Consider the following 12385-nt stretch of genomic DNA (forward strand, 5'->3'; position numbering starts at 1 on the left):
CTGTGTGGATATATGTATGTGTGCATGTGAGTGAGTCCCTGTACATTGGCACATATATGTCTGTTAGTCTGTGTGCTTGGATGACTGCATATATGGTGGCCTTTATCTACTAATTCCTGTAGGTCCTTCTGGAAGGGTAAAAGCATATGTTATTGTCTATGTGTGCTGGTTTTTGTAAGTAACTTGGTGTGTGCTTGATCTATGTTAATGTGGGTGTGAATACTGTGGGCCCGAGTCACAAAAGCTATTTTGGAGTACGCAAAGCAGACCTCCTGTAGCCATAATTTGAGTACTACAAAATGCAATTCACAAACATATCGCTGGAAATCTACACTTCTCCTACTTTTCTGTACAATCTCCTCCCCAGTGTGGAGATCTCTGGACACAGTGGGAGAAAAGGGTTTAGTGGTGGGAACATAGAGAGTAATTACTACAAAATTGATGGAGTTCTGAGAAACATGAGTGGTTTAGAGAGGGACATGCTACATTATATGTGTCTGTGTGTGTGTATATATGTGTGTGTGTTTGTGTGAGTATGCATAATATATATTTATGAGTTATAGTTTACTGAGCTATTTATAAGTTGCATCCCTGCCATGCACTACTCATATTATATCACTGATGACATTACGAATGCTAGAAGCAAAAAAATAATTTTGGCGGACTGTTTCAGCATGTCAAGAGATGATCTTCTTGGTGACGGGTGGTATGATTCTTCATGCGTAGGAATGGCCTGCTATCTTCAGAAACACGGGCAGATACCGAATTGTAAATGGAAATCAAGTATTGCTTCAGAAAATAACATCCATCACAAAGGTAAAGAAACTGAAGATCAGAAAACCTTCCAGCTGACCAGGCCAAGCAACTAGATGAAGAGCAAAGACTACAAACAGAAACTGTAGAAGGCAGAGCAATCAACAGATACAATAAAGTCCCAACTGGTCTCCCCTTTATTTAATGCAAAACAGGAAGTGACGTAATCCAAAAAGTGGTTTGATCATCTTGGATTGGGAAATTAATAATTAATAACATTACAATAAAATATAGGAAAACATTTCAGTTGTAGAATAACATTGTGAACACTATAAATCCTAAGATCTATCTAGCATAACATAAATGCAGGATTGCCATCAAAATGCTTCTGTATGCCACATCAGCAGGGCGGAAAGTCGCCCCATAGTTCCCTGCATGCTTTCCTAGATATGCAGAAGGAATAACTGTACCATAGTTCTCTGCATGCCTTTCTAGATGTGCAGGAGGAAACCACAACTGACTTCGAGGGTGCCACAGCGAGCCAACTCAGTGGGACTGACATGCTGGAATTAGCCACCTGGACCTATGGCGGTGAAGTGATAAGGAGATAAGCAGAATATGCTTGTAGTGCAGACTCATCAAACGGCCCCATAGTTATAAATAAAACAAAAAACGCCCTTCCTATCTAAACTCTGACCTAACTATAACTGCACAGTGTAGTTATAGTTAAGTCATAGATTCCCTAGGAAAAGAATTTTTTGTTTCTCTAATTACTTTAGCGATATTTGATGTATCAACACACAACTTTCCCCAAAACACTTTTACCTACTTGAACTCTTTCATGGAAAGTTTTGCAACTGATCAGTCAAGCAGGAGCCAAAAAAAGGGGTCCCAAAAGTGTGGTTTCCCATTTTAATTGCTATAGGAAACTTTGCTCTCTGATACAGAAAACAACTGAATGAAGTTACACCAAATTTAGCAAATAGTAAGAACTTTACTCAAAAGCTTGTTTTTTGTGATTTGGTGTAAGTCTGGTTTAATGCTGAGCTGGACAATTGATATTCATAAATGCTCTGATTGTTCTATTTAAAGTGGATAGGAAGATCCTGATTGACAGCAAGGAGAATATAATGTGGCAGTGTAGGAGAGTAGGGTCTGCTATCCTATGGTCACCCCAAATTTTTGCTTTTTGCTTCACTGGTTTTTGACATATTGAGGCTGTGGGCCTGCTAATCAGACCCCCAGCCTGCTGTTCTCTCTGATAAATTGACACTATGCACTTTAGGTGCATAACCCATTGGAACTGGATCACCCTGTGAGCCCCTGTACCAGTGTACACTAGGTACCCAGGGCATTGGTGTATCTAAGGCCTACCAGGGGCTGAAGCATGTATTATGCCACCCCTGGCCTGGCCTAGCAATTTGACACAACTGGCTGATCACTCAGCTGGGGTAAGTTGGTGTGTCCACCTCTTACTTAGGTGTAGTCTGCCTATCCCTAACCTTAAATGGGACACATGTTAACCTATAAGTCACTCCTATGGCAGGCCTTAACAATCCTGAAGGCAGAGTGCTTGGTTTCATGTGAGATGGTGCTCTGGCATGAGCTGAGCCTGTCTGCAGTAGTCGGAACAACTTCCTTCTACCGTTTCCAGATATCGCCATACCATATACTCTTAAGTGCATTATGAACCTCGCGGTTAAATGCTATCTTTGGTTTGGCCTTATCAAAACATGTCGAGTAAGGTGTCATGCAAATTGGAATACTAACCCCTCGCCAATTCTGGCGACAGGGTTAGCCTTCCACCTTCCTAGAGGGACACGACATGTACAGAACCTGAAACCCGGGTACAATCAGACATAGCCTCAGCTCCACAAAATGGACGCTGCCACCACAGACACAAGTCTGCCCTCCTGCTGCTGGGAGTCCTTCCAGCTTGGGAGACGTGGACAAAGGGTTTCCTGACAGGGGAGGTGCGAGCACCACCCCAGACAGTATTTTGTGTATTGGTCAGGTAGGGCTTGAGAAGAAACAGACATGCCTGAGGCTCACAAGGAGCCTCGGTGCATATGCCAGTTCAAACCGGTCCTGGGGCACACCAGCCCCAGACCTGGGGCGATCTGGACAAAGGATTGGGGGTGTAACCACCCCCCTTCCTGGTCCCACCCTTAGGGATGGACCTAGCAGGTAGTCCGGCCCCTAGAATCCGCTTAAAGGTAGGAGCTGTGTCCTAAGACTTCAGACATCCTGGAATCAACTTGAAACTAAGAAGAAGACGAGAACTTCGACGTTCTGCTGCACAGAAGACTGAAGGAAATCTCCCCTATGGTCAGGGAGTGACCATCTTGCTAACGCAAGCACCATCCAGCGAATCGACGTCTGCTTTGCCGCCGCCTCCCGCCGGAGCCCGAGCCCAGAGACTGACAAGAACTGGACCTCCAGACCTCTAACCGCCTGATCCACAGTCCCTGCAAAGAAGGAACCCGTGGAGGCACCGAGACCCGTGGAGCCAGCCATCTTGAAAGACACTCGACTAGCTGAAAGCGCGACAACAGAGGCTCCCTCCAAGTTGCTCTTTGGGTCCTGAGAAGCCCAACATCCGAGCAGCATCTGCACCAAAGGTGAGCCCTCCAGCATCTCCACGATCTGCGTGGGGCCCCTCTGCACTTCGCGACTCAATGCGCCTAACCGGTTACTGGTCCGTTGACTAGTGGCCATCTTGGCAACCATCTTGAAAAACTACAACAATGGTCTGGTTGCTCTAGACCGGCCCCTGCTTCCCTCCAAAGGAGCAGCCCCTCTGACCTTGCTGGTCAGAGCTAACAGCTTTCTTCGATTCCTGCGACTCCTGCTTTTGCCAAGGCTTGTTTGCTTCTTCTAAGTCGCCGACACCGCCGACAGCGAGAGCCTGCGTGGGACAGCTCGTGAACCAACTCCTGGATGTCGTCGACCTTCAGGGACCACGTGGCTGCAGAGACAAGCTACACCTCTTCACCTGTTTGCACCCAACATCGCCTGGTACCTACCTGGTGCCACGCCGGTCACTGGCTAGTGACTGTGAACACTGTCCCCTCTGCTTACAGGTCTTCTACACTTCCGATCCATCCTTGGATCCACCGCATCTCTTCTGGACCGACCGCCTGCAGCATCTTTGTCATCAGGCTCCATTGAACAGATAGACGAAACCCGACGCACTTCGAGCCCTATGCACCCGCTTCCTGTGGGTGAGGTAAAGCTGGCACTCCGGTGCACAAGTGTAGAGTAACATCTCTAATGTCTAGGTTTGAAGTCTTGAATTCGTAGTCCAACCAGAAGACCCTTCTAGCAGTAACTTTTGAACATTTACGCACCCATTGAAAACCTATGGGCGCCCGCGTGTAACTTTCCTCACTGCACACGCGACCCGTGGACCTCCTGGTCACTAACTAAAGTTAGCTCCTTGTAGGCCCAGTGATTCTAAAGGCCCTAGGCCTTCTCCCTTTCCTGTTCGTGGTACTTATACCACTATTTTAGTATATGGTTTGAGTGGCCACCAGGGCCCATCCATATAAAGTGCAACTTTCGTATATTGTGATACTTTCTTGATTAACGATTTGTGCTCCTGTGCTCATAAAGAGTCTAGGGGATACTTTGAGTAATAAATACATATATATTTTGAATATTTATCTGTGTGGTGTCCTTTCAGTGGTATAAAGGGGGGTTACAAATGGTGAAACAGCTTGCTTAACATGCCTAAACGAGTTTAGCCTAAAAGACTGCTTAGCCTACACTACCACTAGGGCAGCTGGTCCGAAAAGGTTGACTTACAACCACACCATAAGGGTTGCTTGGCATGGTACAAGGTGGTCACTTTGATTAGTGAACATCATATACCAGGCCAACTTCTCACATTGGTGGCAGCGGTGGGATTTGAGCTTGCTGTTGTTTTACCTCTGTAATCTCTTTGTTACCAATTGAAAGATCATACAGGTACCTTTAGGTACATATAAAACAAGTTAGTTATATACTTAAGTTCTACTGAACTTAGTTGTTGTAGAGCAAAGGGAGTAGCACACCCTGACTACAACTACTAAATAGGTTTAGTAGGAAAACCCAAGTGTAGGTAGTTGCAACACTTCCACCCACACTTAAGAGCAATGGCTGGGGCAGAGGGGACCAAGGTACCCATCTCTGTCGAGAGTGACCCCCAGAGGGCACCATCCATCTTTGCTACCCTAAACCAGAATGAGCTCAGGCAGTTGGCTAATTCCAGGGGCCTTAAACAGCCCAGGAACCCTACCTCTGCTGAACTCAGAGAACTCTTGCAAACTGATGAAGATCAGAGAGCTCTCAAGAAAACCTCCCAATTAGGCCCCTCAGGGACTGGAACAGGAGGCCCTCCTTCTGAAGATGCTACTGAAGCACCCCTTCCTAATAGTCGCCCCTTAGGTGAGAATCAGACTACAGATTATGAGGATCAGCATAGGGACAAGGATGACAAGGGGGATGACTCTGATAATAGTAGTGATTCTGATGGGAGAAATAGCCCAGTGCCAAGTGTTATACTTGGCCCAGCTAACTTAAGACTATTTGGGAATGACAATGGGTTCCCCCATCGAGTTTCCCCAGTGGACTTAACCAGGGGTTTGGGAGACAGAGGAATCACTCAGGTGACTCTAATGCCTCTCATGCCTCTAGAGGCTCTCAGGGTCAGTCCAGAAGAAGGATGACCAGCCCTCAGAGGAGGGAGCATGAGGCCAGAATGCAGGAAGCTCAGCTGAGGATCAGGAAACAGGAGCTAGAAGTAGCCCTGATGGAAGAGAAACTGAACAAGGCTAGGCAACCTAGACAGAGTGGGTCTATACCCACTGGTGGCAGCATTGTCCCGAGGGACAAAGATAGGGTCTTTGATAATAGGAACCTGTCCAAGGTTGTGCCCCCCTACAAAAGTGGGGATGACTGCTCTTGAGAGAGCCTGCAAAGTACAGCAGGTTCCTGAGGACCAGTGGGCAGCAATCTTATGGCTCTCCTTTGAAGGTAGAGGCAGAGATAGACTCCTCACTATTAGAGAGGAGGATGTCAGAAACTACAGAGCCCTGAAGAGTGTCCTGGTTGATGGGTTAGGCTTAACCACTGAACAGTACAGGTTAATGTTGAGAGATACCCAGAAGGCACAGACTCAGGACTGGTCTGAATATATTGAATGTGCCACTAAGGCTTTGGAGGGTTGGTTGCTGGGAAGTAAGGTTTCAGATTATACAGGATTGTACAATTTGATGATGAGAGAACAGATTTTAAATAACTGTCAAAACCAGCAACTGCATCAACACTTGGTTGACTCGGATCTGACCTCTCCCCAAGAATTGGGAAAGAAGGCAGACAAATGGGTCAGAACCAGGGTTAAGCAAAAGAACCAGAACCAGGGCCAAGGGGGTGATCAGAAGAAAACAGACCAAAAGGGTAATGACCAGAAATCCAAAGACCAGAAGTCTTCAACAGGGCCCCAAACTAGTACTAATGAGGGTGGGTCCCAACAATCTAAAGGAAAGAAGAAAGAAGGTCCAAAGAAACCCTGGTGCAAATCTTGCAAGAATACAACTCACTGGACTAGTGATTGTAAGAAGGGTGGAGCCCCCAACACTGTTGCCCCTAAGGCACTTGCTCCCAGTACTACTGTTAGCAGTGTTGGTCCCCAGACAAAGGGTGTAGTGGGAATCACTATGGGTACTGAAGGAGATTCTGACCTAGACAGAACCCTTACACAGGCAGTCTTGATCTGTGATGGGGACATGGATTTGTCCCTGACTGTGAGCCCCAGTAATCTGGGCAAGTACAGACAGACTCCATTGATTAATACAAAAGTGGCTCAAGCCTACAGGGACACATGTGCCAGTGTCACTATGGTGACACCAGGCTTTGTGGATCCTGGACAGTACATACCAGGTGAGAATTACCTGGTGACCAATGCCTGCAATACCACTATGTTATGTTATGTTAATGGTTTTTGTACCGCGCACAGCTGCCCCAGCAAAGGGGCGTCCTGGCGCCAAGAAAGGTGAACACAACATCACAAAATGCAGCAACGTCAGTTAATGTTATTAAAAAGGAGCGTTTTGATGACACGTCTGAACCTGGTTAAGTCTTCCAAAGCACGGATGTCATTAGGGAGAGAGTTCCAGAGCTTGGCGGCTACTACTCGAAAGGAGCGGCCTCCAGTCCTGCTCAACAGAAAACGGGGAACAACAGCTAAATTCTGGCCCATCGATCTCAAAGAGCGAGAGGGGATATATGGAGTCAGGAGATTCACGAGAATAGGTTGAGCCAAGCCTTTCAAGATTTTAAAGGCCAGGCAAAGCACCTTAAACTCGATCCGCCGCGCAACAGGCAACCAATGGAGTGTTTGCAGTGTTCCGGACACTGAGCAACGTTTGGGCAACCCAAATATCGCTCTTGCGGCGGCATTCTGCACTCGTTGTAACCGCAGAAGTTCAGCCTTGTTCGTGCCTGCAAGCAGAGCACTGGCATAGTCTATCCTGGATAGTACCGATGCCTGGACCACAAGCTGTCTAGTGCTGGCATCGAAAAATTTAAGCACCGGCCTGATACTCCTAATAATGCCAAAGCAAGAGGCAGCCACCTTCTTAGTATGGCAAATGAAACTAAGTGAAGGGTCCAGCCAGACCCCGAGGTTTTTTAACTCCATAGCAGGAGAGGGGATCATTCCTAACTCGGGGGGCCACCAGCTGTCATTCCAACATCCAGGTTGCTTCCCAAACACCATCACCTCTGTCTTCTTTGTGTTCAATTGGAGACAATTCTGGCTCATCCAATTGGCCACCGAGCGCAACCCCTCACAGAAGTTGAGGGCGTCCAAAGCTGAGTCCCCACTTAGTGTGACCGCCAGCTGCGTGTCATCAGCATAGGATACCATTGTCAAGCCCCAGCCTTTGACTACCGCAGCCAGCGGCCTCACGTAAAGATTGAAGAGAGTGGGGCTCAGAGATGAACCCTGTGGGACCCCAGGGTGAGCGGGTGAGAGGTGGATTTACCGGGAGGTATCGCAACCTGAAAGGATCTGTTGGAAAGGAAGGAGCGGAACCAGCCTAATGCCAACCCACTAACCCCAGCTTCCTCTAACCGCCGCAACAGGATATCGTGTGACACCGTATCAAAGGCGGCACTCAGATCTACTTCCCATAGTGTGGCTATTGTTAACTTCTCATGGGGAGGGGTAACTGGCCTCAAAAGGGTTGTGGTTAGTACAGACCTCCCAGTAGAATGTTTGTTGGGCAATGACCTAGAGAGTTCTCTATGGTCAGAAGTGGAGTACAGGACACATGCAGAGATGTTAGGTATATCACCACATGTCCTTGCTGTGACCAGGTCACAGGCCAAAAAGTGCCTTACTGAACCTCAGGTCTTGGATCCTGGAACAATGGACCAAGCACCTTCCAAGAAGAAGAACAGGAGGGTAAAGGCTGTGCCTTCCCCCCTGCCTCCAAGTGATGATCAGTCTTCCCAGGAGGATGATCTCGAGAACCTTGAAGGAACTGTCCCTGAAGAGCTTGAACCTGACCAGGTTGAGTTTCTGGGGACAGGGGGGCCTTCTAGGGCTGACTTGGGGCAGGCTCAGTTATCCTGTCCATCTCTTGAACCCCTCAGACAGCTGGCTGCTGCTGCTGGGAATGCTCAAGGTACCCATAAAGTATATTGGGATGATGGGCTCCTTTATTCAGAGGCTAGAGACCCAAAACCTGGTGCAACCAGGAGGTTGGTTATACCTCTGCAATTTAGGTGCTTCCTTCTTACCTTGGCCCATGATATTCCTCTAGCAGGACACTTAGGCCAGAACAAGACTTGGGACAGGCTTGTCCCTCACTTTCACTGGCCTCACATGAATGAAGATACCAAGGAGTTTTGTCGCTCCTGTGTAACCTGCCAAGCCAGTGGCAAATCAGGTGGCACAACAAAGGCCCCCCCTAATACCACTACCTGTGGTGGGGGTCCCCTTTGAAAGAGTGGGGATAGATATTGTGGGTCCCATGGATCCCCCCACTGCATCTGGGCCCAGATTTATACTGGTGGTAGTGGATCATGCCACCAGGTATCCAGAGGCAATTCCCCTAAGGACCACAACAGCCCCTGTTGTGGCCAGAGCCTTACTGGGAGTCTTCTCCAGAGTGGGGTTTCCTAAGGAGGTAGTTTCTGACAGAGGTACCAACTTCATGTCAAGATACTTGACAGCTATGTAGAAGGAATGTGGTGTCAACTACAAGTTCACCACTCCTTATCACCCACAATGCAATGGGCTTGTTGAGAGATTCAACAAGACCCTAAAGGGTATGATCAAAGGATTACCTGAAAGCTCAGGCGAAGATGGGACATCCGTCTACCCTGCCTTCTGTTTGCTAACAGAGAGGTCCCACAAAAAGGAGTTGGCTACAGCCCCTTTGAATTGTTGTTTGGGCACCCTGTAAGAGGCCCCCTATGTCTGGTGAGGGAAGGATGAGAGTTACCTCTCAAAAAGCCTAAGCAAGACATAGTGGACTATGTACTTGGTCTCCGCTCCAGGATGGCTGAGTACATGGGGAAGGCATCCAAAAACCTTGAGGCAAGCCAGGCCTTACAGAAAGCTTGGCATGACCAAAAGGCTGTCTTGGTTGAGTTTCAGCCAGGACAGAAGGTATGGGTGTTGGAGCCAGTGGCCCCAGCAGCACTCCAAGACAAATGGTCTGGACCCCATACAATCCTGGAAAAGAAGGGAGAGGTTACCTACTTGGTGGACCTAGGCACTCCCAGGAGTCGCCACAGGGTACTCCATGTTAACAGGTTAAAAGCATATGTTGACAGGGCAGACATGGGCTTGCTCTTGGCTACAGATGAGGGACAGGAGGAGGAGAGTGACCCTCTCCCAGACCTGTTGTCTCAGAACCCTGAAGATGGCTCAGTTGAAGGAGTGACCCTGGGAGGCAACCTCACTGAGCATCAGCAAATTGAATGTAGACAAGTTCTACAATCATTTCAGCATATGTTCTCACTGATACCTAGTCAAACTGACTGGTGTACCCATATGGTGGACACCGGTGACAGTCTTCCTGTGAAGAACAAACTTTACAGGCAACCTGACCATGTCAGGGACTGTATAAAGACTGAGGTACACAAGATGCTGGAGTTGAGGTTCTGTGTGGATTACAGAGGACTCAATGCTGTCACTAGGACAGACGCACATCCTATTCCAAGGGCAGATGAGCTCATAGATAAACTAGCTTCTGCTAAGTTTTTGAGCACATTTGATTTGACAGCTGGCTATTGGCAAATCAGGTTAGCTGAGGAGTCTAAGGCCAAAACAGCATTTTCAACCCCAGGAGGGCACTACCAATTTGGGGTGATGCCCTTTGGTCTGAAAAATGCACCTGCCACCTTCCAAAGGTTGGTGAATCAAGTCCTTACTGGGTTGGATGACTTTTGTGCAGCATATCTTTATGACATTGCTGTCTTTAGCTCCACTTGGGAAGATCACATGATCCACCTGAAGAAGGTACTTGAGGCCCTGCAAAAGGCAGGCCTCACTATCAAGGCTACTAAGTGCCAGATAGGGCAGAGTAAGGTTGTGTACTTGGGCCACCTTGTAGGTGGAGGCCAAGTGCAACCACTGGAGAGTAAGATACAATCCATAATGGACTGGTCTCCTCCCACCACCCAGACTCAGGTCCGAGCTTTCTTGGGCTTGACTGAAGGCTACGGGAAGTTTGTTAAGAACTATGGGTCCATTGTGACTCCTCTTAATGATCTGACATCCAAAAAGATGCCCAAAAAGGTTCAGTGGACAGTAAGCTGTCAAAAGGCATTTGATGACCTGAAGAAGGCCATGTGCTCTGCACCTATCCGGAAAAGTCCTGACTACTCCAAAGAGTTTATTGTCCAAACAGATGCTTCTGAGTTGGGTGTGGGAGCTGTGCTGTCACAACTTAATGTAGATGGTCAAGACCAACCCATTGCTTTTATTAGCAGAAGGTTGACCCCCAGAGAGAAGAATTGGTCAGCTATTGAGAGGGAGGCCTTTGCTGTGATGTGGGCCCTGAAGAAGCTGAGGCCATATTTGTTTGGCACTCACTTCAAGATTCAGACCGACCATAAGCCCCTCTTGTGGCTAAATCAGATGACGGGTGAAAACCCCAAACTGCTTAGGTGGTCCATTTCCCTTCAGGGGATGGACTTTACAGTGGAGCACCGGCCAGGTACAGACCATGGGAATGAAGATGGTCTCTCCAGGTACTTCCACTTAGGACATGAAGACACGACTGGTCCAGGCTAGTTTAATGTCCCTGCATTTGGGGGGGGGGGGGGTTGTGTAGGAGAGTAGGGTCTGCTATCCTATGGTCACCCCAAATATTTGCTTTTTGCTACACTGGTTTTTGACATATTGAGGCTGTGGGCCTGCTAATCAGACCCCCAGCCTGCTGTTCTCTCTGATAAATTGACACTATGCACTTTAGGTGCATAACCCATTGGAACTGGATCACCCTGTGAGCCCCTGTACCAGTGTACACTAGGTACCCAGGGCATTGATGTATCTAAGGCCTACCAGGGGCTGAAGCATGTATTATGCCACCCCTGGCCTGGCCTAGCAATTTGACACAACTGGCTGATCACTCAGCTGGGGTAAGTTGGTGTAACCACCTCTTACTTAGGTGTAGTCTGCCTATACCTAACCTTAAATGGGACACATACCAGGCCAACTTCTCACAGGCAGCCATTACGAGACTCTGGGTCTTTGCCCCTGAGTGCTGAAAAAATCCATGAAAGGCCACTTATTGGGGCAGTGTGGGTACACCCTCACTCCAAAAGCCATACGGTGGTGAGGAGGTTTCCAAAGACCCTTCACTAGGTCAATTTAAATCCAATATATGCTTTTCAGCACAGGTAATATGGTACGTTTTGTACCACGGTACTCAGCAAGCCCACCCCCTGCTGTACCGTGGTGCAGATGCAATATTAATGAAAACCAAACACATAAATTGGGGTGAAAGGACGATGACTCCCCAGCTTGTGGCAATATGTCTACAGAACTTGGTATTCCAATTCGATCTCCCATCTAAATACTAACCAGGTCCATCAAGCTTAGCTTCCGAGGTCAGATGAGATCTGGCGAATTTGAGGTGTTATTGCTACAGTCTTGGAAAACTGCCAATTCAGCCCTCTTATGCTGACATATGCACAGGCTCACAGCCTGCTCTTTTCAGCATTAATTGACTTCCACTTAACCAAATGCCCTCCTTTGTACAATCTCTCACACATTCCTCATACATTTGCTATGGACAGTCAATTCAAAAGAACAGGCCGTTCTCTGCACACGCTTTACATTGTATTTATTTGTGTATCCACGGGGTTCAGCCAGCACTCTTTTAGACCCAAGAACTAGCTGGGGAAGCATCAGCAATGCAGCACAACATGAGCTGACTGCCAGCCCAGCTGCCTTGTGCTTGTAACAAAGACCCTAGTGACTTTCTGGTGATACCAGTGGATTCTAGGCACTCGAAGCAGGGACAATATGAGAGTTACAAACCCAGGTCTATTCTAAAATGTTTGACTATTATAAAATAATGTAATAATAGTAATAAAAATGATAAACATATATGAGGGAGAAAGGATG

This window comes from Triturus cristatus, chromosome 10 (assembly GCF_964204655.1).
Source record: "Triturus cristatus chromosome 10, aTriCri1.1, whole genome shotgun sequence".
Classification (NCBI taxonomy): domain Eukaryota; kingdom Metazoa; phylum Chordata; class Amphibia; order Caudata; family Salamandridae; genus Triturus; species Triturus cristatus.